Source organism: Ranitomeya imitator, chromosome 3 (assembly GCF_032444005.1).
Source record: "Ranitomeya imitator isolate aRanImi1 chromosome 3, aRanImi1.pri, whole genome shotgun sequence".
Lineage (NCBI taxonomy): Eukaryota > Metazoa > Chordata > Amphibia > Anura > Dendrobatidae > Ranitomeya > Ranitomeya imitator.
In genome coordinates, this window is record NC_091284.1 from 332579595 (window position 1) to 332602331 (window position 22737).

General features: G+C 47.2%; 1 long non-coding RNA gene and 1 pseudogene across 1 annotated transcript in view; both read right to left on the reverse strand.

Moving 5' to 3' along the window:
• The window catches only part of LOC138669893 (uncharacterized), an 88634-nt gene extending 66922 nt beyond the window's left edge, over window positions 1–21712 (reverse strand). The window contains exon 1 of the long non-coding RNA XR_011319259.1: window positions 21615–21712. This is a non-coding gene — a long non-coding RNA (uncharacterized lncRNA). The remainder of the gene's footprint in view (window positions 1–21614) is intronic.
• On the reverse strand, window positions 18268–20327 carry LOC138671472 (serine/arginine-rich splicing factor 9 pseudogene; annotated as a pseudogene).
• Window positions 21713–22737: the final 1025 nt, after the last annotated feature.

The following is a 22737-nucleotide window of genomic DNA, read 5'->3' on the forward strand; positions in this document are numbered from 1 at the left end:
ATCGTTAGCGGACACCATGTCGCGTTTGGAGAGCTCCTGTGTGCCTAAACATTGGCGCTCCCCCACAAGTGACCCCATTTTGGAAACTAGACCCCCCAAGGAACTTATTTAGATGCCTAGTGAGCACTTTAAACCCTCAGGTGCTTCACAAATTGATCTGTAAAAATGAAAAAGTACTTTTTTTTCACAAAAAAATTATTTTCGCCTCAATTTTTTCATTTTCACATGGGCAGTAGAATAAAATGGATCATAAAATTTGTTGGGCAATTTCTCCCGAGTACGCCGATACCTCATATGTGGGGGTAAACCACTGTTTGGGCACTCAGCAGGGCTCGGAAGGGAAGGCGCGCCATTTGACTTTTTGAATGGAAAATTAGCTCCAATTGTTAGCGGACACCATGTCGCGTTTGGAGAGCCCCTGTGTGCCTAAACATTGGAGCTCCCCCACAAGTGACCCCATTTTGGAAACTAGACCCCCCAAGGAACTTATCTAGATGCATATTGAGCACTTTAAACCCCCAGGTGCTTCACAGAAGTTTATAACGCAGAGCCATGAAAATAAAAAATAATTTTTCTTTCCTCAAAAATGATTTTTTAGCCTGGAATTTCCTATTTTGCCAAGGATAATAGGAGAAATTGGACCCCAAATATTGTTGTCCTGTTTGTCCTGAGTACGCTGATACCCCATATGTGGGGGTAAACCACTGTTTGGGCGCACGGCAGGGCTCGGAAGGGATGGCACGCCATTTGGCTTTTTAAATGGAAAATTAGCTCCAATCATTAGCGGACACCATGTCACGTTTGGAAAGCCCCTGTGTGCCTAAACATTGGAGATCCCCCAGAAATGACCCCATTTTGGAAACTAGACCCCCAAAGGAACTAATCTAGATGTGTGGTGAGGACTTTGAACCCCCAAGTGCTTCACAGAAGTTTATAACGCAGAGCCATGAAAATAAAATAAAAAATTATTTTCTCAAAAATGATCTTTTAGCCTGCAATTTTTTATTTTCCCAAGGGTAACAGGAGAAATTTGACGCCAAAAGTTGTTGTCCAGTTTCTCCTGAGTATGCTGATACCCCATATGTGGGGGTAAATCACTGTTTGGGCACATGCCGGGGCTCGGAAGTGAAGTAGTGACGTTTTGAAATGCAGACTTTGATGGAATGCTCTGTGGGCAGGGGCGTAACTATAGCGGTCGCAGAGGTCGCAATTGCGACGGGGCCCGGACTTCCTAAGGGCCCGGACCCGCCCCCGCCCCCGCCCCCGCCCTTCCGTCCATGGACAATAGCGAAGGAGAATGAATGACTCACCGACCAAACCATTTGTGAGTGACCCGCAGCAGGGAGCCGTCACCGCAGGTCCTCCAATTACATGGGGGAAGATGGATGGAGTCAATGCAGTCACATGATCCAACCATGTGACCTGGAGAGGCGTGTCCACACAGGTCCTTCAGTGAGTAGCACCAAAGGAAAGGAGTCAGGACTGGCCCCCTGCCTGCTGCTCTCCCTGCTCCTCAGCCTCATCTCCCCTGTAAGTGTCAGCCGCTGCAGAACTTCATTACAATCGGAAAAGTTCCTGTTCTCATCAGCTCTGCTGTGCCAGCAGATATGGAGCCGAGCTGAGATTGTCTCCATGTTTGGGAGTGAGTCGGTCAGATGTAGCAGTGCTGAGGGGCTCGGTGTTTGCAGGGAGTTGTCATGGTGTAGAGAGTGGTCAGCAGCAGTGTAAGATGTAGCAGTGCCATGTTTGTTATTTGTAGCAGGGCTGCAGTGTTTTATCCACACGTGTCCGGATGACTTTGTCCAGATGTAGCTGAGTTTGTGGAGATGTAGCAGAGCTAAAATAGTTCTGTGTTTTCTTAGACGTGGCACAGCAGAGCCTGACTTATGCAGAGAAATGTAGCAGAGCTGAGTGTGTATGATGTAGCGGATCAGCAGAGCTGAGGTTTATTCGCAGACGCAGAATAGCAGAGCTGTGAGATGATAAAGCACACAGCCGGCTCTGCTACATGTCCCATATTCCCTGCTGCAGAGGCCTCCAGGGCTGGCGGCTGCTACAGATCTCCTGCGGCTGTGGAACTACAAAGCTCAGCTCCATGCTGGCAATCCTCTCCTCTGTAGGGAGCAGGGACCTCTGGAGTCGGTGGATTTCCTTCCTCCATCACTGCCCTCTGAGTGCAGAGTCCCGGGAATTCCCAGGTTCATCCTTATTGTTGGTGCCGCTCATGTAAAGTGTTGGCTTCAGCCTGGCACCTGCCATGTTCTGGAGCTGGTGGAGGTTCCTGCCTCCCTCTGGTGCTGACAGAGTTAATACCCCGTATTCCTGGTGCTGCCACTATATGTGCTGGCATTACAGCCTGGCACCTTCCCTGCACCTTCCCTGCACCCTCCATGGCACCTTCCCTTCACCTTCCCTGGCACCTTCCCTGGGACCTTCCCTGCACCTTCCCTGCTTCTTCCCTGCACCCTCCCTGGCACCTTCCCTGTGACCTTCCCTGGCACGTTCCCTGCTTCTTCCCTTCACCTTCCCTGGCACCTTCCCTGCACTTTCCCTGGGACCTTCCCTGCTTCTTCCCTGGCACCTTCCCTGCTTCTTCCCTGGGACCTTCCCTGTTCCTTCCCTGGCACTACCTGCTCCTTCCCTGCTCCTTCCCTGGCACCTTCCCTGCTCCTTCCCTGGCACCTTCCCTGCACCTTCCCTGGGACCTTCCCTGGACCTTCCCTGGCACTACCTGCTCCTTCCCTGGCACTACCTGCTCCTTCCCTGGCACCTTCCCTGCTCCTTCCCTGGCACCTTCCCTGCACCTTCCCTGGGACCTTCCCTGGCACCTTCCCTGCTCCTTCCCTGGCACCTTCCCTGCACCTTCCCTGGGACCTTCCCTGGACCTTCCCTGCTCCTTCCCTGGACCTACCCTGCTTCTTCCCTGCACCTTCCCTGGACCTTCCCTCCGGACCTGCGCTAGGAACGGGAGAGGTGAGGATTTTACTTTTTTTTTTTTTTCTTTATCTCTGACTCTGTCTGGGGGCAATGCTGGAGACCATGGGGTAGATTGCTGGACACACTGGGGCAATACTGGAGACCATGGGGCAGAATGCTGGACACACTGGGGCAATACCTTTGACCATGGGGCAGATTGCTGGACACTGGGGCAATACTGGAGACCCTGGGGCAGATTTCTGGACACACTGGGGCAGATTTCTGGACATACTGGGGCAATGCTGGAGACCCTGGGGCAGACTTCTGGACACACTGGGGCAATGCTGGACACTGGGGCAGATTTTTTGACACATTGAGGCAATGCTGGAGACCCTGGGGCAGATTTCTGGACACACTGGGGCAATGCTGGACACTGGGGCAGATTGCTGGACACACTGGGGGTAATATGCTGGACACACTGGGGCAATGCTGGACACTGGGGGTAATATGCTGGGGACACTGGGGGTAATATGCTGGACACACTGGGGGTAATATGCTGGACACACTGGGGCAATGCTGGACACTGGGGGTAATATGCTGGACACACTGGGGCAGACTGCTGGACACACTGGGGCAATGCTGGACACTGGGGGTAATATGCTGGACACACTGGGGCAATGCTGGACGCTGGGGGTAATATGCTGGACACACTGGGGGTAATATGCTGGACACACTGGGGCAGACTGCTGGACACACTGGGGCAATGCTGAACACTGGGGCAAATTGCTGGACATACTGGGGGCAGTGCTGGACATACTGGGGCAGATTGCTGGACACACTGGGGGTAATATGCTGGACACACTGGGGCAGATTGCTGGACACACTGGGGGCAGGACTTGAGGCATGGGCAGAATGTAGATACGGGGCATGATTGGAGACACGGGGCAGGATTGGATCATGGGGCAGGATGGATACGATGGAGACATATGGGGCAGGATGTGGAGATCATATGGGGTAGAATGGATACTCATGAGGGCAGGATGCGAGAACATATGGCTGGAGCCAGGAATGAGACACACGGGGCCAGGGTGGGGAATATTATTACCATAGGGGCTAATTAAGGGATATTATTACTGCAGTGATGTATTTATTTTATTTTTTGAGTATACTGTTTTAAATGGGGGGGCGGTCCTGTTACTATGCAGAATGACACTATATCGCCTTTTTTTCTTCATGTGATGTAATGTAGAAGTTGTGAAAAGTTAAGTAATGTGTTCTGCAAGCGGAGCTCGAGATAACTGTGTTATTTCCTGCAGAAACGAGTCCTGGCTGGAAGGAATGATGGCGGTCTATGCTGGATGAAAGATGAAGGACTTCACCTAGAGACGTCACTGGTGAGTCAGTGTTACCTATACACTGACACTATACACTGTATACTATTTACAGAGGTCCTGTGTACAATGTCACCAGTGATCACTGTATTATCTATACATTATATACAGAGCTCCTGTGTATAATACCACCAGTGATCTCTGTATTACCTCTACACAGACACTGCATACTAAGTACAGATCTCCTGTGAATACTGGCACTTATGGTGATAGTATTGTGTTTTTTTTTTTTATTACTGATCAGTATTGTAGTATTCAGTCACTATGTGGTGGTAATATGTGGTCTGGAAATGGTGTTGTGGTATTTGTCCCTTGTATGTAGTATTATTCGGTCACTATGTGGTCTGGTCATGGTGTGGTGGTATTACGTCACAGGTTTGGCATGTGGGGGTGACACCATTAGGCCCAGTTTAAGTTCTACAAAACAGGAAAACCATTTTTGGTAACCTTTGTGTGTATTGAGCCGGGGGAGGGGGGGGGGCGCCAAACTCGGGAACAGCCCCGGGCGGCAAAAGCTCTAGCTACGCCTCTGAACAGCACACAGATTTCAAACGCCGGGAGTGCGCTTGGAATTAGAGCGAGGGAGGACATATTACTGTAGGGACATGTTAGTTATAAAATCATTTTTCTCAGCGAGTACAGGGCAGTATTAGGTCAGACTATACAACATTGCAACACAACTATAGTGTGCGAAATGAATAGGGAAAATGTGAATTTCGGTGGGAAATATTTTGGCGCGGGGGGCCCCATTTGAAAGTTCGCATCGGGGCCCCTCACTTTGTAGTTACGCCACTGTCTGTGGGCGTCACGTTGCGTTTGCAGAGCCCCTGATGTGGCTTAACAGTAGAAACCCCCCACAAGTGACCCCATTTTGGAAACTAGACCCCGAAAGGAACTTATCTAGATGTGTGGTGAGCACTTTGAACCCCCAAGTGCTTCATAGAAGTTTATAATGCAGAGCCGTGAAAATAATAAATACGTTTTCTTTCCTCAAAAATAATTATTTAGCCCAGAATTTTTTATTTTCCCAAGGGTTACAGGAGAAATTGGACCCCAAAAGTTGTTGTCCAGTTTCTCCTGAGTACGCTGATACCCCATATGTGGGGGTAAACCACTGTTTGGGCACATGCCGAGGCTCGGAAGTGAAGTAGTGACGTTTTGAAATGTAGACTTTGATGGAATGCTCTGCGGGCGTCACGTTGCGTTTGCAGAGCCCCTGATGTGCCTAAACAGTAGAAACCCCCCACAAGTGACCCCATTTTGGAAACTAGACCCCGAAAGGAACTTATCTAGATGTGTGGTGAGCACTTTGAACCCCCAAGTGCTTCATAGAAGTTTATAATGCAGAGCCGTGAAAATAATAAATACGTTTTCTTTCCTCAAAAATAATTATTTAGCCCAGAATTTTTTATTTTCCCAAGGGTTTCAGGAGAAATTGGACCCCAAAAGTTGTTGTTTGTCAGTTTCTCCTGAGTACGCTGATACCCCATGTGTGGGGGTAAACCACTGTTTGGGCACACGTCGGGGCTCAGAAGGAAAGTAGTGACTTTTGAAATGTAGACTTTGATGGAATAGTCTGCGGGTGTCACATTGCGTTTGCAGAGCCCCTGGTGTGCCTAAACAGTAGAAACCCCCCACAAGTGACCCCATTTTAGAAACTAGACCCCCCAAGGAACTTATCTAGATATGTGGTGAGCACTTTGAACCCCCAAGTGCTTCACAGACATTTACAACGCAGAGCCGTGAAAATAAAAAATCATTTTTCTTTCCTCAAAAATTATGTTTTAGCAAGCATTTTTTTAGATTCACAAGGGTAACCGGAGAAATTGGACCCCAGTAATTGTTGCGCAGTTTATCCTGAGTATGCTGGTACCCCATATGTGGGGGTAAACCACTGTTTGGGCACACGTCAGTGCTCGGAAGTGAGGGAGCACCATTTGACTTTTTGAATACGAGATTGGATGGAATCAATGGTGGTGCCATGTTGCGTTTGGAGACCCCTGATGTGCCTAAACAGTGGTAACCCCTCAATTCTAACTCCAACACTAACCCCAACACACCCCTAACCCTAATCCCAACTGTAGCCATAACCCTAATCACAACCCTAACCACAACCCTAATTCCAACCCTAACCCTAAGGCTATGTGCCCACGTTGCGGATTCGTGCGCGGATTTTCCAGTGTTTTTTTGTGCAGATTTCACCTGCGGATTCCTATTGAGGAACAGGTGTAAAACGCTGCGGAATCCGCACAAAGAATTTACATGCTGCGGAAAATACAACGCAGCGTTTCCGCGCGGTATTTTCCGCACCATGGGCACAGCGGATTTGGTTTTTCATATATTTACATGGTACTGTAAACCTGATGGAACACTGCTGCGAATCCGCAGCGGCCAATCTGCAGCCAAATCCGCACTGTGTGCACATAGCCTAATTCTAAAGGTATGTGCACACGCTGCAGAAAACGCTGCGGATCCGCAGCAGTTTCCCATGAGCTTACAGTTCAATGTAAACCTACGGGAAACAAAAATCGCTGTACACATGCTGCGGAAAAACTGCACGGAAACGCAGCGGTTTACATTCCGCAGCATGTCACTTCTTTGTGCGGATTCCGCAGCAGTTTTACAACTGCTCCAATAGAAAATCGCAATTGTAAAAACGCAGTGAAATGCGCAGAAAAAAACGCGGTAAATCCGCCATAAATCCGCAGCAGTTTAGCACTGCGGATTTATCAAATCCGCAGCGGAAAAATCCGCAGAGGACCAGAATACGTGTGCACATACCGAAACCCTAACCCTACCCCTAACCCTAACCCTAGCCCTAACCCTAACCCTAACCCTATTCTAACATTAGTGGAAAAAAAAAATGTCTTTATTTTTTTATTGTCCCTACCTATGGGGGTGACAAAGGGGGGGGGTCATTTATTATTTTTTTTATTTTGATCACTGAGATATAATCTATCTCAGTGATCAAAATGCACTTTGGAACGAATCTGCCGGCCGGCAGATTCGGCGGGCGCACTGCGCATGCGCCCGCCATTTTGGAAGATGGCGGCGCCCAGGGAGAAGACGGACGGGACCCCGGCAGGATCGGTAAGTATGATGGGGTGGGGGGGACCACGGGGGGGGATCAGAGCACGGGGGGGGAATCGGAGCACGGCAGGCGTGGAACGGAGCACGGGGGGCGTGGAACGGAGCACGGGTGGGCTGGAATGGAGCACGGGGGGGTGGATCGAAGCACGGGGGGGTGGATCGGAGTGCAGGGGGGGTGATTGGAGCACGGGGGGGTGATTGGAGCACGGGGGGAGCCAGCAAGAGCACGGGGGGAGCGGAGCACTGGACGGAGGGGAGCCGGAGCAGTGTACCGGCCAGATCGGGGGGCTGCGGTGGCGATCGGTGGGGTGGGGTGGGGGCAGATTAGCATTTCCAGCCATGGCCGATGATATTGCAGCATCGGCCATGGCTGGATTGTAATATTTCACCAGTTATAATAGGTGAAATATTACAAATCGCTCTGATTGGCAGTTTCACTTTCAACAGCCAATCAGAGCGATCGTAGCCACGAGGGGGTGAAGCCACCCCCCCTGGGCTAAACTACCACTCCCCCTGTCCCTGCAGATCGGGTGAAATGGGAGTTAACCCTTTCACCCGATCTGCAGGGACGCGATCTTTCCATGACGCCACATAGGCGTCATGGGTCGGATTGGCACCGACTTTCATGACGCCTACGTGGCGTCATGGGTCGGGAAGGGGTTAAGGTATGCTCCAGGTGGTATTACACCCCAGCAAGACTGTCACACATCAGTTCATCCAACTCCTCCCTATGTTGGAGGAACTGTGGTCATAAAGGCGACCTACTGCACATTTTTTGGAGCTGCCCCACTGTGGCCCTCTTTTGGCTGGAAATTTCCTCAATTATCTCTAAATTGATAGGATCCCCATTTACCCTCCCCCCACAATTAGCCCTTCTCTCCTTGGACACTAACCTCATCCACAGATCTTTACTACGCATAATCTTGCATCTCTGTATGGTAGCCAAAAAATCCATTGCCTGCCACTGGAAAAAACCACACTGCCCAATACAGCCTTTATTATCAAACTAATGATGCAACACAGAGAACTCAAAATCAAATTTGCCTTATTCAATAACGAGTTTGGCAAATTTTACCAAAAATGGCATAAATGGGAACAATATTATCCTCCTTGAACAATTAACATTCCTACCTCTGTCTTTGTCCCAATTAGGTCTAAGATAAGATAAAAATGTTCACAAGACTTTAGGTACCGTCACACATAGCGACGCTGCAGCGATACCGACAACGATCCGGATCGCTGCAGCGTCGCTGTTTGGTCGCTGGAGAGCTGTCACACAGACAGCTCTCCAGCGACCAACGATCCCGAGGTCCCCGGTAACCAGGGTAAACATCGGGTAACTAAGCGCAGGGCCGCGCTTAGTAACCCGATGTTTACCCTGGTTACCATCCTAAAAAGTAAAAAAACAAACGCTACATGCTTACCTACCGCTGTCTGTCCTCGGCGCTCTGCTTCTCTGGTCTGGCTGTGAGCGCCGGGCAGCCAGAAAGCAGAGTGGTGACGTCACCGCTCTGCTTTCCGGCTGACCGACGCTCACAGCCAGAGCAGGAGGAGAGCAGAGCACAGCGCTGGAGGACAGACGGCTGTAGGTAAGTATGTAGTGTTTGTTTTTTTACTTTTAGGATGGTAACCAGGGTAAACATCGGGTTACTAAGCGCGGCCCTGCGCTTAGTTACCCGATGTTTACCCTGGTTACCAGCAAAGACATCGCTGAATCGGTGTCACACACGCCGATTCAGCGATGTCTACGGGGAGTCCAGCGACGAAATAAAGTTCTGGACTTTCTTCCCCGACCAGCGATCTCCCAGCAGGGGCCTGATCGCTGCTGCCTGTCACACTGGACGATATCGCTAGCGAGGACGCTGCAACGTCACGGATCGCTAGCGATATCGTCTAGTGTGACAGTACCTTTTCTCTCCTTCCCTTCACACATTAACCTCTGGTTTTGTAGTTGCTTACTATAAAGAAGCTTTCCACAAAGGTCAACCTCTTGCATTGTTAAGATACACTGTTGATGACTTGTAGTCTGCCTGTGTGCCTTTCAAGGGCTGCATCCCTTGCATCACTCCACGTCGAAATGTTATTACTTTTCAAAGTTTTATGTGTCGTGTGTTGTATTTTCCCTCCCCTATTTCCCATTACTCTTATCCTCCTCCCACCCTTCCTCCCCCCCCTAAATATCCCCCTCCCTGGTTGAAATAAAAAGAAAACCCAATAAAGTTCTTTGAAAAAAAAACAAAAAAAAAACTTGGGGCTAAAGCAACATTTTAGTGGCAGAAATTAGTGATGAGCGAATAGCATTGTGCTCGGGTGATTTCCGAGTATTTTGTAGTGCTCAGACATTTAGTTTTCTTCACCTAAGCTGCATGATTTACAGCTGCTGGACAGCCTGTATACAGTGCCTACAAGTAGTATTCAACCCCCTGCAGATTTAGCAGGTTTAATAAGATGCAAATAAGTTAGAGCCTTCAAACTTCAAACAAGAGCAGGATTTATTAACAGATGCATAAATCTTACAAACCAAAAAGTTTTGTTGCTCAGTTAAATTTTTATAAATTTTAAACATAAAAGTGTGGGTCAATTGTTATTTAACCCCTAGGTTTAATATTTTGTGGAATAACCTTTGTTTGCAATTACAGCTAATAATCATCTTTTATAAGACCTGATCAGGCCGGCACAGGTATCTGGAGTTATCTTGGCCCACTCCTCCCTGGAAATCTTCTCCAAGTTATCTAGGTTCTTTGGGTGTCTCATGTGGACTTTAATCTTGAGCTCCTTCCACAAGTTTTCAATTGGGTTAAGGTCAGGAGACTGACTAGGCCACTGCAACACCTTGATTTTTTGCCTCTTGAACCAGGCCTTGGTTTTCTTGGCTGTGTGCTTTGGGTCGTTGTCTTGTTGGAAGATGAAATGACGACCCATCTTAAGATCCTTGATGGAGGAGCGGAGGTTCTTGGCCAAAATCTCCAGGTAGGCCGTGCTATCCATCTTCCCATGGATGCGGACCAGATGGCCAGGCCCCTTGGTTGAGAAACAGCCCCACAGCATGATGCTGCCACCACCATGCTTGACTGTAGGGATGGTATTCTTGGGGTCGTATGCAGTGCCATCCAGTCTCCAAACGTCACGTGTGGTTGGCACCAAAGATCTCGATCTTGGTCTCATCAGACCAGAGAACCTTGAACCAGTCAGTCTGAGTCCTCCAAGTGATCATGAGCAAACTGTAGACCAGCCTTGACATGACGCTTTGAAAGTAAAGGTACCTTACGGGCTCGTCTGGAACGGAGACCATTGCGGTGGAGTACGTTACTTATGGTATTGACTGAAACCAATGTCCCCACTGCCATGGGATCTTCCCGGAGCTCCTTCCTTGTTGTCCTTGGGTTAGCCTTGACTCTTCGGACAAGCCTGGCCTCGGCACAGGAGGAAACTTTCAAAGGCTGTCCAGGCCGTGGAAGGCTAACAGTAGTTCCATAAGCCTTCCACTTCCGGATGATGCTCCCAACAGTGGAGACAGGTAGGCCCAACTCCTTGGAAAGGGTTTTGTACCCCTTGCCAGCCTTGTGACCCTCCACGATCTTGTCTCTGATGGCCTTGGAATGCTCCTTTGTCTTTCCCATGTTGACAATGTATGAGTGCTGTTCACAAGTTTGGGGAGGGTCTTAAATATTCAGAAAAGGCTGGAAAAAGAGATAATTAATCCAAACATGTGAAGCTCATTGTTCTTTGTGCCTGAACTACTTCTTAATACTTTAGGGGAACCAAACAGAATTCTGGGTTGAGGGGTTGAATAATAAATGACCCTCTGAAAAGACTTTTCACAATTTAAAAAAAAAAAAAGAAAAAAAGAAATAACATTCTTTTTTGCTGCAGTGCATTTCACACGTCCAGGCTGATCTACAGTCCAAATGTCACAATGCCAAGTTAATTCCAAATGTGTAAACCTGCTAAATCTGCAGGGGGTTGAATACTACTTGTAGACACTGTACATGTGAGAATTCCCTAACAAACAGGGATTCCTCACATGTATTCAGCCTGGCTAGCAGCTGTAAATCACGCAGCTGAGGCGAGGAAAACTAAATGTCCGAGCACTACAAAATACTCGGAGATCACCCTAGCACAATGCTATGCGCTCATCATTAGTATAAATGTAACTAATTCTTTCTTCACCGCTCAGTGGTATAAAATTCTGTGAGGCACTTGTGGTGTTAATATGATCACTGCATCCCTAGACTAATTCATTGGGGAGTATATTTTGTAAAATAAGTTCACATATAGGGGGTCTCTTTTGTTCTGGCAGCCCAGGGGTTCTGCCAATGTGACAAGGCACCCTCAAAACATTCCAGCAAAATCTGAACTTCAATATGGCACCTTTTCCCTTCTGAGCTTTGCACTGGGCCTCAAAAATAGTATTCCCTTGGATATGGGGTATTGGCATACTCAAGAAAAATTGCATAACAACTTTTGGGGTCCAATTTATCCTTTTGCCCTTGGTAAAATAAAAAATTGGGGGTGAAAAGATGATTTTTTTTGAAAAATATTTTTTTATTTTTACGGCTCTACGTTATAATCTTCTGTGAAGCACTTGGGGGTTCAAAGTGCTCACCACACATCTAAATAAGTTCCTTAGGGGGTCTAGTTTCCAAAATGGTGTCACTTGTGTGGGGTTTCCACTGTTTAGGCACATCAGGGGCTCTTCAAACGCGACATGGTGTCTGATCTCAATTCCAGCCAATTTTGCATTGAAAAAGTAAAGTGGCGCTCCTTCCCTTCCGAGCTTGCCATGCACCCAAACAGTGGTTTACCCCCATATATGGGGCATCAGCATACTCATGACAAATTGTACAACAATGTTTGGGGTCCAATTTCTCCTCTTACCCAAGGGAAAATAAATTGCGGGTGAAAATATTATTTTTGTGGAAAAAATATGATTTTTTATTTTCAAGGCTCTACGTTATAAACTTCTGTGAAGCACTTGGGGGTTCAAAGTACTCACCACACATCTAGATATGTTCCTTGGGGAGTCTAGTTTCCAAAATGGTGTCACTTATGGGGGTTTCCACTGTTTAGGCACATCAGGGGCTCTCCAAACGCAACATGGTGTCCGATCTCAATTCCAGCCAATTTTGTATTGAAAATAATACAATAACTTATGGGGTCCAATTTCTCCTGTTACCGTTGGTAAAATGAAGAAATTTGGATCTGAAGTTATTTTTTTGTGAGAAGAAATTTAAATGTTCATTTTTTTAAACATTACATAAATTCCTGTGAAGCACCTGAAGGGTTAATAAAAGTCTTGAATGTGGTTTTGAGCACCTTGAGGGGTGCAGTTTTTAGAATGGTGTCACTTTTGGGTATTTTCTATAATATAGACCTCTCAGTGACTTTAAATGTGAGGTGGTCCCTAACAAAAAAAAAAAATGGTGTTGCAAAAATGAAAAATCGCTGTTTAACTACCCTTATAACTTCCTAACAAAAACAAGTTTTGGTTCCAAAATTGTGCTGATGTAAAGTAGACATGTGGGAAATATTACTCATTAAGTATTTTGTGTGACATATCTCTGTGATTTAAGAGCATGAAAATTCAAAGTTGGAAAATTGGCAAAAACGTTGAACATTTTTCAAATTTCCATTTTTTTCCCCCAAATAATCGCAAGCCATATCAAAGAAATTTTACCACTAACATGAAGTACAATATGTCACAAAAAAACAGTCTCAGAACCACTGGGATCCATTGAAGCGCTCCAGAGTTATTACCTCATAAATTGACAGTGGTTAGAATTGTAAAAATTGGCTTGGTCATTAACATGCAATCCACCCTCGGAGGTTAAGTGGTTAACAAACATTCAAACATTGTGCCTTTGTTTCCCAAAGATTGTATAACAATACTAGGACTACAATACAATAGCTAATCAGCAGCCAGTCAACAAATGGCAGCCAGTGAATTCATTACAATAAGGGCCAACAGTCATTCTCACATGAACCCTAGCTCATGTCCATGTGCTGACATGATAGGCTTCCAGTCGTCCTTCTCCACTTATCTGTTAGGCTGCTTTCACATATCAGGTTTATTGTTTCAGGCGAATTGCGGCTCTTCCGCCAAAAAACGGAATTGAAAACCGGAGAAACCGGATCCGGCATTTCCCCCGTTGAATATTATTGGCGCCGGATGGCCCAGCGTTCCTTCCGGTCTGATGCCGGATCCGGCATCGAGTCGATTCCGGCGTCTGGAAAAAACATCTACTGTAACGTTTTTTGTCTCCGGCCTTTCCGGCTTTTTGCAACAATGCATGTCTATGGACGCCGTAAAGCGCCGGATCCGGAAAAAGTCAGATCCGGCGGCCGTATCCGGCTTTTTACACTGAGCATGCTCAAAAAACTATGGTCAGCCCCCTGGACTATATATAAAGCAGGGTCATGAGGCCTTCATCCATTTACAGCCCAAAAGCAGAAGAGCCAACACCCTGCCAAGATGGAAGGAGCCAGAAACCTGCCTGAGAGCCTGTGCCAGAGAGCAGAGAGCCTGCCACAGAGCCGAGAGCCTGCAGCCATGTCTTCGGGGAGCCCTCCTTCTCGTCGTCAACGCACAGAGGTAAATATGAACCTAAGTTCTCTTGCTCCATCGTTGTCGAGTGTGTGTGAGTGTGTGTGTGAGTGAGTGTGTGTGTGTGTGTGTGTGTGTGTGAGAGTGTGTGTGTGAGTGTCTATAATGTATTTTTTTTTATCTTTCATCGTAGGAAGCTGATGAGGCTGAGTCCCCAGTAGAAGAGGTGCTCCCCGAAGAAGAGGGAAGGGGTGGAGAAACACACGGAGAGGGCTCACAATTGGTATGTATCTGTCATGTATTGCGGAAACACACCCTACACTACACACAAAACACAACACGAAATTCTTACAACAAAACACATAGAAACTGATACTTTAAAACCTCACACAACACATACAAAACATCTATATTACATGGCACACAACACATAGAATGGCTACCTACAAGCACATAATTTTTTTTCATTTTTCTTCTAGAGTTCGGAATCTGGTGCCCAAGCAAGAGGTCTTTCCAGTGGCTCCCAGGGTCGTCGGCGTGATTCACGTGGCGGCCGTCGTCGTGTAGGTTTTTTTATTTTTTGGGGGGAGGTTAGCAATGTTTCAAATTCGGTTTTAATTTTTTGTCCCCCTTTTCAAACAGGTTTCACAGCGTGCTCCAGATTTGGACGGTGAGGAGGTTGGCCTTGATATTGACCTCCTCATCGATCTTGTCAGAGACAGGGAGCCGTTGTGGAATATGGGTGACCGCCGCCATGCTGATCTCTCAGTGACCCGTCGACTCTGGGAGTAAATCTGCTGTGAACTGATACCGAGGTGGGAGGACCTTGATGTTCAGGCCCAGATTCAAGAACGTAAGTATCCTCAGTTCAGTTTTGGTGATGCATTCTAAAATGCTGTTTCTAACCATATTTTTTAATAGATGAGTGGATTGTGAAAAGGTGGAGGTCAATCCGGGATCGCTTTAAGAAGGAGTTCAACAAAGAGATGCGGGCCCCGAGTGGATCTGGAGGACGCAGAAGCACATACAAATACGCAAGGGCCCTGTCGTTCCTCAGGTCACGATGGTCACCTGAAGGTAAATATTACCCACCACATGCACTAATGTTTTACATGTCTAACCACTTTTGCTCTTTCAGCCAGGGCCATGCAATGACTGTATATTAATTGTTTGTTTTTCTCTTTTTCCACAGTACCGTCGGGAGCACTCGGAAGCCTGCAGCACAGTTGAACCCTTCTGGTGCGATCCCTCAGGAGGCCGCCACCGAGGGACACTTTGACAGTGAGGAACCCTCTGCACCTTCCCACTCTACTGATCCCTCTTTCCCATCCATGAGCGCTGGAGCATCCTGGCCAGTTCCATTTCATGTAGCTGCTGGTGAGGACATAGTGTTTCCTGTACCCCACCCCTCTGCTGCAGCCACCTCTAGTACACCTGTAGCATCGGGGCGGTTTTGTCAGAGGGGTCAGGTACATAGTTATGCTCCCAAGTTCTTGCACCTGAATGCATCGTTCCAGAACTGTCTGAAAGTTTTGTCCGAGCAAATGGCTGCAGGTTTCAATTTCATAAATAAAAGTATGCTCGAGATGCATACACTTCTGGTAACGATGCGTTCAGAGGCAAGACAGTCACCGAACAACACTTTTTTTCAGTCGGTGCTTGAGCAAATGGAGACGCTATCTACTTCTCAGCAGATGCAAGTAATGGAATCCTGCCAGTCTACTCTAGCGCTCATAGCCTCTAGAGCAGATACTCTTTCAAACCATCCTCCTACTGCCCCCCCCTTTCTCCACTGTCCATCACTCCAGCCAGTACCATCCTCTTGACCCATACTGCCAAACTGACCGTGCCCCATCCTGCCCATCTCACCATCATCCACATCGTGCCCCGTCCCAACAGCCACAACACTTTCAGCTTTCCCGTGCCCCTTCTCACCAGCCATACTACCAGCCCCGTGCCCCTTCCCACCATGCACACTACCAGCCTCCCGCACGTGACCCTTCCCACCAGCCACACTACCAGCCTCCCGCCCGTGCCCCTTCCCACCCATATGATGATCCCGACCCATACAACTTCCCATCTACTTCATCCTCGCCTCCTCTCCCTGCCCACTTCCAACAGCCTCTATCACCCTCTTCCCAAACAGCTTCTACACACATCACTCCTTCGGCCTCCCAATCCTCACAAAACATTACCTACACCCCTCCATCCTACCAAATTCCTAACCCTAATCCCACTTTCTTGTCCACCCGCTCAATAGCTTTCTCCACTGCTTCACCCCTAACTATAGAACATTCCCCACCACCAACACATTCCTCTCTCCACACTCCCATTGTCGAAGTGTCCCTATCCGACAGTCCCTCCGACAGTATCTCCACCCCGACTTATGAAAACATTTAGTTACCTGTATGTTTTTTTGTTGTTTAATGTTAATAAAACTTTTTGGTTGAAAACTCTCTTGTATTTATTCATTAGGGACAAATAACACTTTTGTTAAACAAGGTTTATTGGTAACATCAGTACTTTGGGTACAACCCAAACAGATGCACATCTTGGTTAAAAAATAAAATCAAACAGGCACCCAACAGTGCTAAAAGGTAAACCCAAACTGGTACACACCATGGGTAAAAGGTAAAAACCAAACTGGTACACAACATGAGTAAAAGGTAAAAAACAAACTGGTACACAACATATGTAAAAGGTAAAAACAACAGGTACACAACATGGGTAAAGGTTACAGTTATTACTAGGTACATACAAAGTGCTTAAACTCTCTCATCCTGCCAGTGTATTCTTCCTTGTGGTGAAATAAAATATTCTGCAAAGTGATCCCGTATTCTGGAAACTGTGGCAGAACTTCTGTATGTCTGGTTGCTATAATCCATCAAAGTGGTTTCGGCAGAGTGGTCCTCAATGGAAAGCTGTTCCTTGGATATAACATAATTGTGTAGGACAACACACGCTTTCAGCACCTCATCCACAGTGTCTGTCTTCAAGTTAATGGATGTCAGGAGAACTCTCCATTTGGCAGTTAAGATCCCAAACGCACACTCCACCATTCTCCTTGCACGTGTGAGTCTGTAGTTGAAAATTCTTTTAGTATTGGTTAAACCATGGCTGGAGTAGGGCTTCAAAAGATGCTCTGAAAGCTGAAAAGCTTCATCCCCAACACATACAAATGGCAGTGGTGGCTCAGATGTTTGAGGCAGAGGTCTTGGGGGGGGGAAAATTGAAAGGTTTGTCCATATAAATGCCGCCCCATAGAAGACAGTTTGAAAACTTGCGAATCATTAGAACGGCCATACGCCCCAATGTCTACCTCTACAAATTTGTAATCCGCATCGGCGATGGCCATCAGCACTATGGAAAAGTACTTCTTGTAATTGAAATACTGAGATCCAGAACCAGCCGGTTTCACGATACGGATGTGTTTCCCGTCCACCGCACCCAAGCAATTGAGAAACTGGCACACTTCCAGGAATCTGTCAGCTACTTCCAACCATGTCTGCATTGTGGGATGTGGAATGTATTCTTCATGCAGAGAGTCCCACGGTGCACGGCAAGTGTGCCTCACTATTCCTGATATGGTTGAAATGCCCAGTCTGAACTGAAAATGTAGAGAAGACAGGGATTCTCCAGTTGCTAGGAATCTGTGAGCAAAAGCAAAGTAGAAATTACTGCAAATTCAAAATATCAACTAAAATGCCCTACAAGAGTGGATCCAAAAAGAATGCTTACCGAAGAGTGACCATCAGACGCTCAGCCGGGGTAATGGAGAATCGGCAATAGGTGTCACTCCTTCGTATCAGATGTTCAACCCGCTCCACCAAAATATCAAAGTTCTCCGCTTTCATCTGAACATAGCTGAAAAACTTGTCAGGGTCACCTCGAAGCTCCATATACAAAGTGGAAAAGACTCCCCGGGTCATTCTCTGTGCCGTGATGGGGTGGATCCACAAACGGCGGCGTCGTAGACGCATGACACGCTGTCTCTCTTCCTCTTTCTCAATCACAATTGCTTTCAATCGATTTGCCTCTGTGATGAAATCCACGTTGTTCTGCAGAATCTTTGCAACAATGCCGTCCATCTTGCTCTGTATCTTGCTCCTCTCCAACCCGTCACAGATCTAAAGAACACTGTATATATAGTTTTCAGCCAGCCAATCACCTTTTTAGCCTTTCAGGGGGTGTTTTTAAAGGCCGGATCCGTAAAAAAACGGAAAAAAAAAACAGACGAACCAGATGGCAACCGGATGAGATGGATCCGGTTTTTCGCCGGATCCGGCTGAAAAATGGATCCGTCTCATCCGGTTGCCATCCGGTTTCTTAAAAAAAAACAGATCCGGTGATGCGGCGCGACGCCGGAACCAGCATCTGGCGAAAAACCTGATGTGTGAAAGCAGCCTTAGCATGTCTGTAAGCAGAGACAGGAATGTAAGAGGTATCATCTTCATGACAACAAAACTTTGGATCATCCAGTTTCCTCAAAGCATATTCCATGTCGTCCTTGCGAACAAACTCCATAATCCCCAGGCCATCCTTGCGCACATCAGCTAAGCAGACTTCTCCAGCTTCTCTCATATGATATTTTAGATCCTCCAAACTTCCCGAGGGGGAAAGCTCCGAGATGAAGACTCTGTATTCAGTTCGCCGAGAAAGTGACCCGTTCCTCCAGTGGAGTTCTCCGTAACCTCTCCCTGGTCTCCTGCTTGCCCTGGCGAACTCCACACGTAAATGACGGGAACCAAACTCATATCCATTACTTCCACTCATGGCATTTTCCACCCCCCGTGTATACTGGAAGGTGATGAAGGTGAATGGTGTGGCACCACCTCCCCCATGATTCTTCAATTGGATGGTACGGATCTTCCCATACTGATGGAACAACTCCTCCAGCTTGTCTTGTAAATTGGCCAGTAAATTGCCCACAAAAATGCGCCCATTTCCCAAGCGCTGACCCCCAGCCCTGGAGAAGGCCAATTGGTGGTCTGGTAAATGGTGTTCTGGTGGTACAATATCTGGGCTGGCTAGGGTGATGGAAGACCAAGTGTTCCGAGGTCCCTGGGCCTTGATATCCCTGAACTTGACTGGTTGGAGGTGGCTATGGAGGTTGGCTGGTGTAGGATGGTCAACCTGCCATTTAGTGTGAACAAGGTATAACACTTCATCCTTTGCTGGTGTATCTCAGGGGTAGTGCCCCTCAGACCCTGATTGATGGTCTTGTCAGACGTTGACTGGATTTGCCGGCAGATGGGCTCCAGGCATGGGGCCCAGGCCCTGGGAGCAATCTTTGGCAACCTGTCAAGGCGCCTGTTTGTATAACAGCACAGTGAGTGAGGCAAATCACTGGTACTGTTAATAACCCTTTGTCCTGCTGGGTTTTCTGCTGGGAAGTGGGAAAATCCTGCTTGAGTGACTGGTGGCCGGTTAAATCTTTGGTTGATGGGTCTTCTGGGATTGGCTTCTGGCATTGCCAACAAACAAATGGAGAAAAAAAACCTTGTGCTCTTATTCCTGGCCATTGATACCTGGGGCTCTGTATATATGGTCAATATCTGTAATAGGCAGCAGCAGACAGTAATGGAATGGACCCTCTTGCTGTATGCAATGAAGTCTGCCACATACACTGCCTGCCTACCTATCACTGATATCTATATACCCCATAATTAGTCCTTAGAAGAACTGTTGATTTAGCTGTATTTGTGGTTTCAACAATGTATACCCACACTGATATCCCACCTATTCTGTCCCTATCGCTGCAGCAACTCTCCCTACACTGGTGATTCCGGAGCTGAGTGTGATGAGCAGGGTGGCTTCAGATTTGATATAGACCTGATGACGCTCTGCGGCCAGCCAATCACTGTAATGCCACAACCAACATGGCTGCAGCATTACAGTGCGCGCGGAAGACAATCCCTGCATGTTGATTGGCACTCTAAAGAGCGCCCAAACATGTAGGGCGGGGACCCAAACTCCCGCCAAACAATCCCAGAAATGCTCGGCGCTCGCCGAACATCGCTAGCTCTGTGATGCTCGGGCGAGTACTGAGCATTACCAAGCATTCTCGCTCATCACTAATATATATATATATATATATATATATAATATATATATATATAATATGTCTGCGCTGTTGACTGTTTTAATTGTCTTTTGCCAGTGTATTATATATTGCAATAAACATCTTTGATATATTTATTTTTGCGGACTTTGACTCTGTTGCTTGTAGGATTTATATACCGTATACACTCGAGTATAAGCCGAGAATTTCAGCCCATTTTTTTAGGCTGAAATTGCCCCTCTCGACTTATACTCGACTCATACCCAGTGGTCGGCGGGAGAGGTGGAGTGGCAGCTGTCTAAGAATACTCACCTGCTCCTGGCATGGTCCCTGGTTCCCCGCTGTCGGCAGCTTCTTCCTGTATTGAGCGGTCACATGGTACCACTCATTACGGTAATGAATATGGACCCCACTCCACTCCCATAGGGGTGGAGCCGCATATTCATTACTGTAATGAGCAGTACCATGTGACCGCTCACTACAGGAAGAAGCTGCCGCTGGGGAAGCAGGGACCGTGCCAGGAGCAGGTGAGTATAAGCAGTGCGCGATATTCACCTGCTCCCCATTTCACCGTCGCCGGCCGCTGCGTCTTCTGCATCCTCTGCACTGACTCTCAGGTCAGAGGGCGCGGTGATGCGATTAGTGCACGCCGCCCTCTGCCTGAACAGTCAGTGCAGGACACGGGGAAGACACAGCGGTGGTCAGCGCTGGAACACGGAACAGGTGAGTATAGCAAGTGCCGGGGGCCTGAGCGACGAGAGGTGAGTATGTGATTTATTTTTTTTATCGCAGCAACAGCATATGGGGCAAATGACTGTATGGAGAATTACATGGGGCAAATGACTGTATGGAGCATCTTATGGGGCATTACATGGGACAAATGACTGTATGGAGCATCTTATGGGGCCATAATCAGCATTTGTGCAGCATTATATGGGGTGTATTTTGTATGGAGCATCTTATGAGGCCCATCATAAACTATGGAGCATTATATAGGGCGTATTTTGTATGGAGCATTATATGGGGCCCACCATGAACTGTATGGAGCATTATATGGGGCTCCTGATTCAATATGGATATTCAAAAACATTTAACCTACTGATATCTCAATTTTACTTTTATTGGTATCTATTTTTATTTTTGACATTTACCGGTAGCTGCTGCATTTTCCACCCTAGGCTTATACTTGAGTCATTACGTTTTCCCAGTTTTTTGTGGCAAAATTAGGGGTCTTGGCTTATACTCGTGTCATCTTATACTCGGGTCTGCTTATATTTGAGTATACACAAGAAAAGCACCAAAGCAGTTTTTAAGTCCAAAATATCAAAATAGTTTATTAATTAAAACAATTATTATAAATCGGCAAACAGGTATATGATGAGCAGAAGGGGGATACGCAGACAGTATAACACCATATGCCCAAACGGAGCAGCTGACGGTACGTGGGGTGAATCATATGCAACATATGGGGAATTTCCACATCGTAAGGCAGGTCCAAGGCCAATAGAGGCCAATACAGATACAGAGCCACACTCCCATGATAAATTGCCCTATCCTACTACACATAGTGTGGAAGACATTGCAAAGGGAGAGGGAAAGACCCCAATCTTACCCGTAGTCAGTGCTCCAGCCACCGCACCGTCCACCGCTCACCCCGACGCGCGTTTCGGAATGAAACCTTCCTCAGGGGGCGTGTCGTGGTTAGCCGCTTACAGCGTTTTATAGTGTGTATACTTGCGCTGGACCGGAAATAAGGCATCGTCACCATGGTGACGAATATGTTAAGTGCCCATGCGCAACCGGAAGTGAGCTATCGTTGCCAAGGTGACAAAGATGCTGGGCCAGAGCAGCGCCTGCAGGACAGCTGACGCCGGCACACGTGGGGCCCCACGTGACCGGACATCAGACCAGCCGCAAGGCACGGAATCCAGCAACCAACCGCGCCTGCGCACACAAGCTACCGCAAGATCCGCACAGTCTCGGGACGCAGGTGAGCATATAAAAAGCCCCATGAGACTAATAATCAGATAACCGCAGTGAGTAGAAATAGAGAGACCGGTGGTGCTTGCGCAGGAGCATAACATACAATCCGGACAGACCAAAATCACAGATAACCACTAAACTAAAGGGAAACATATAAAATATACAGAAAAATAAATAAACATGTGCTTAGCGATGTCATGGCCACACATATCTACATAATTTCAAAAATATACACCAATGGTACATAGTCTAAATGATACATAAATAAACGGATACATAGATGTAAACAAACTCCGATTCTCATGACACAATAATATACCAACAAATGGTATACTAGATAGGTAGCAAAGCCGTATTATCGGGATCATCCATCCAACATACACAAAGAGGGACATAAAGATATTTCCTTGGTTATATTTAATTTCTTGCGTATGTAATTTCCCTTGTATGAGGACAGTCCACAATAGAAGAAATATTGGCTGTGCAAACATGATGTCCAAACCAACAATCAGACGAAATGCTGTATCCATGGTAGACGGTAGAATTAGTGTCATAGTGCCCATGACAATCCAGAAGCACAGTAGATATACTACAAAAATAAAGAACAATTAAAACCAATAAAAACAACAGTACACTGTCACATAAACACGTGCGCAACAGCGGGGCGATCACAAAAATGGGGCAAAAGAGAGATTCTCATTCAATCCATGAGGATGAACTGTCCCAAGGGTCCATATCCAGCGCGACTCCAT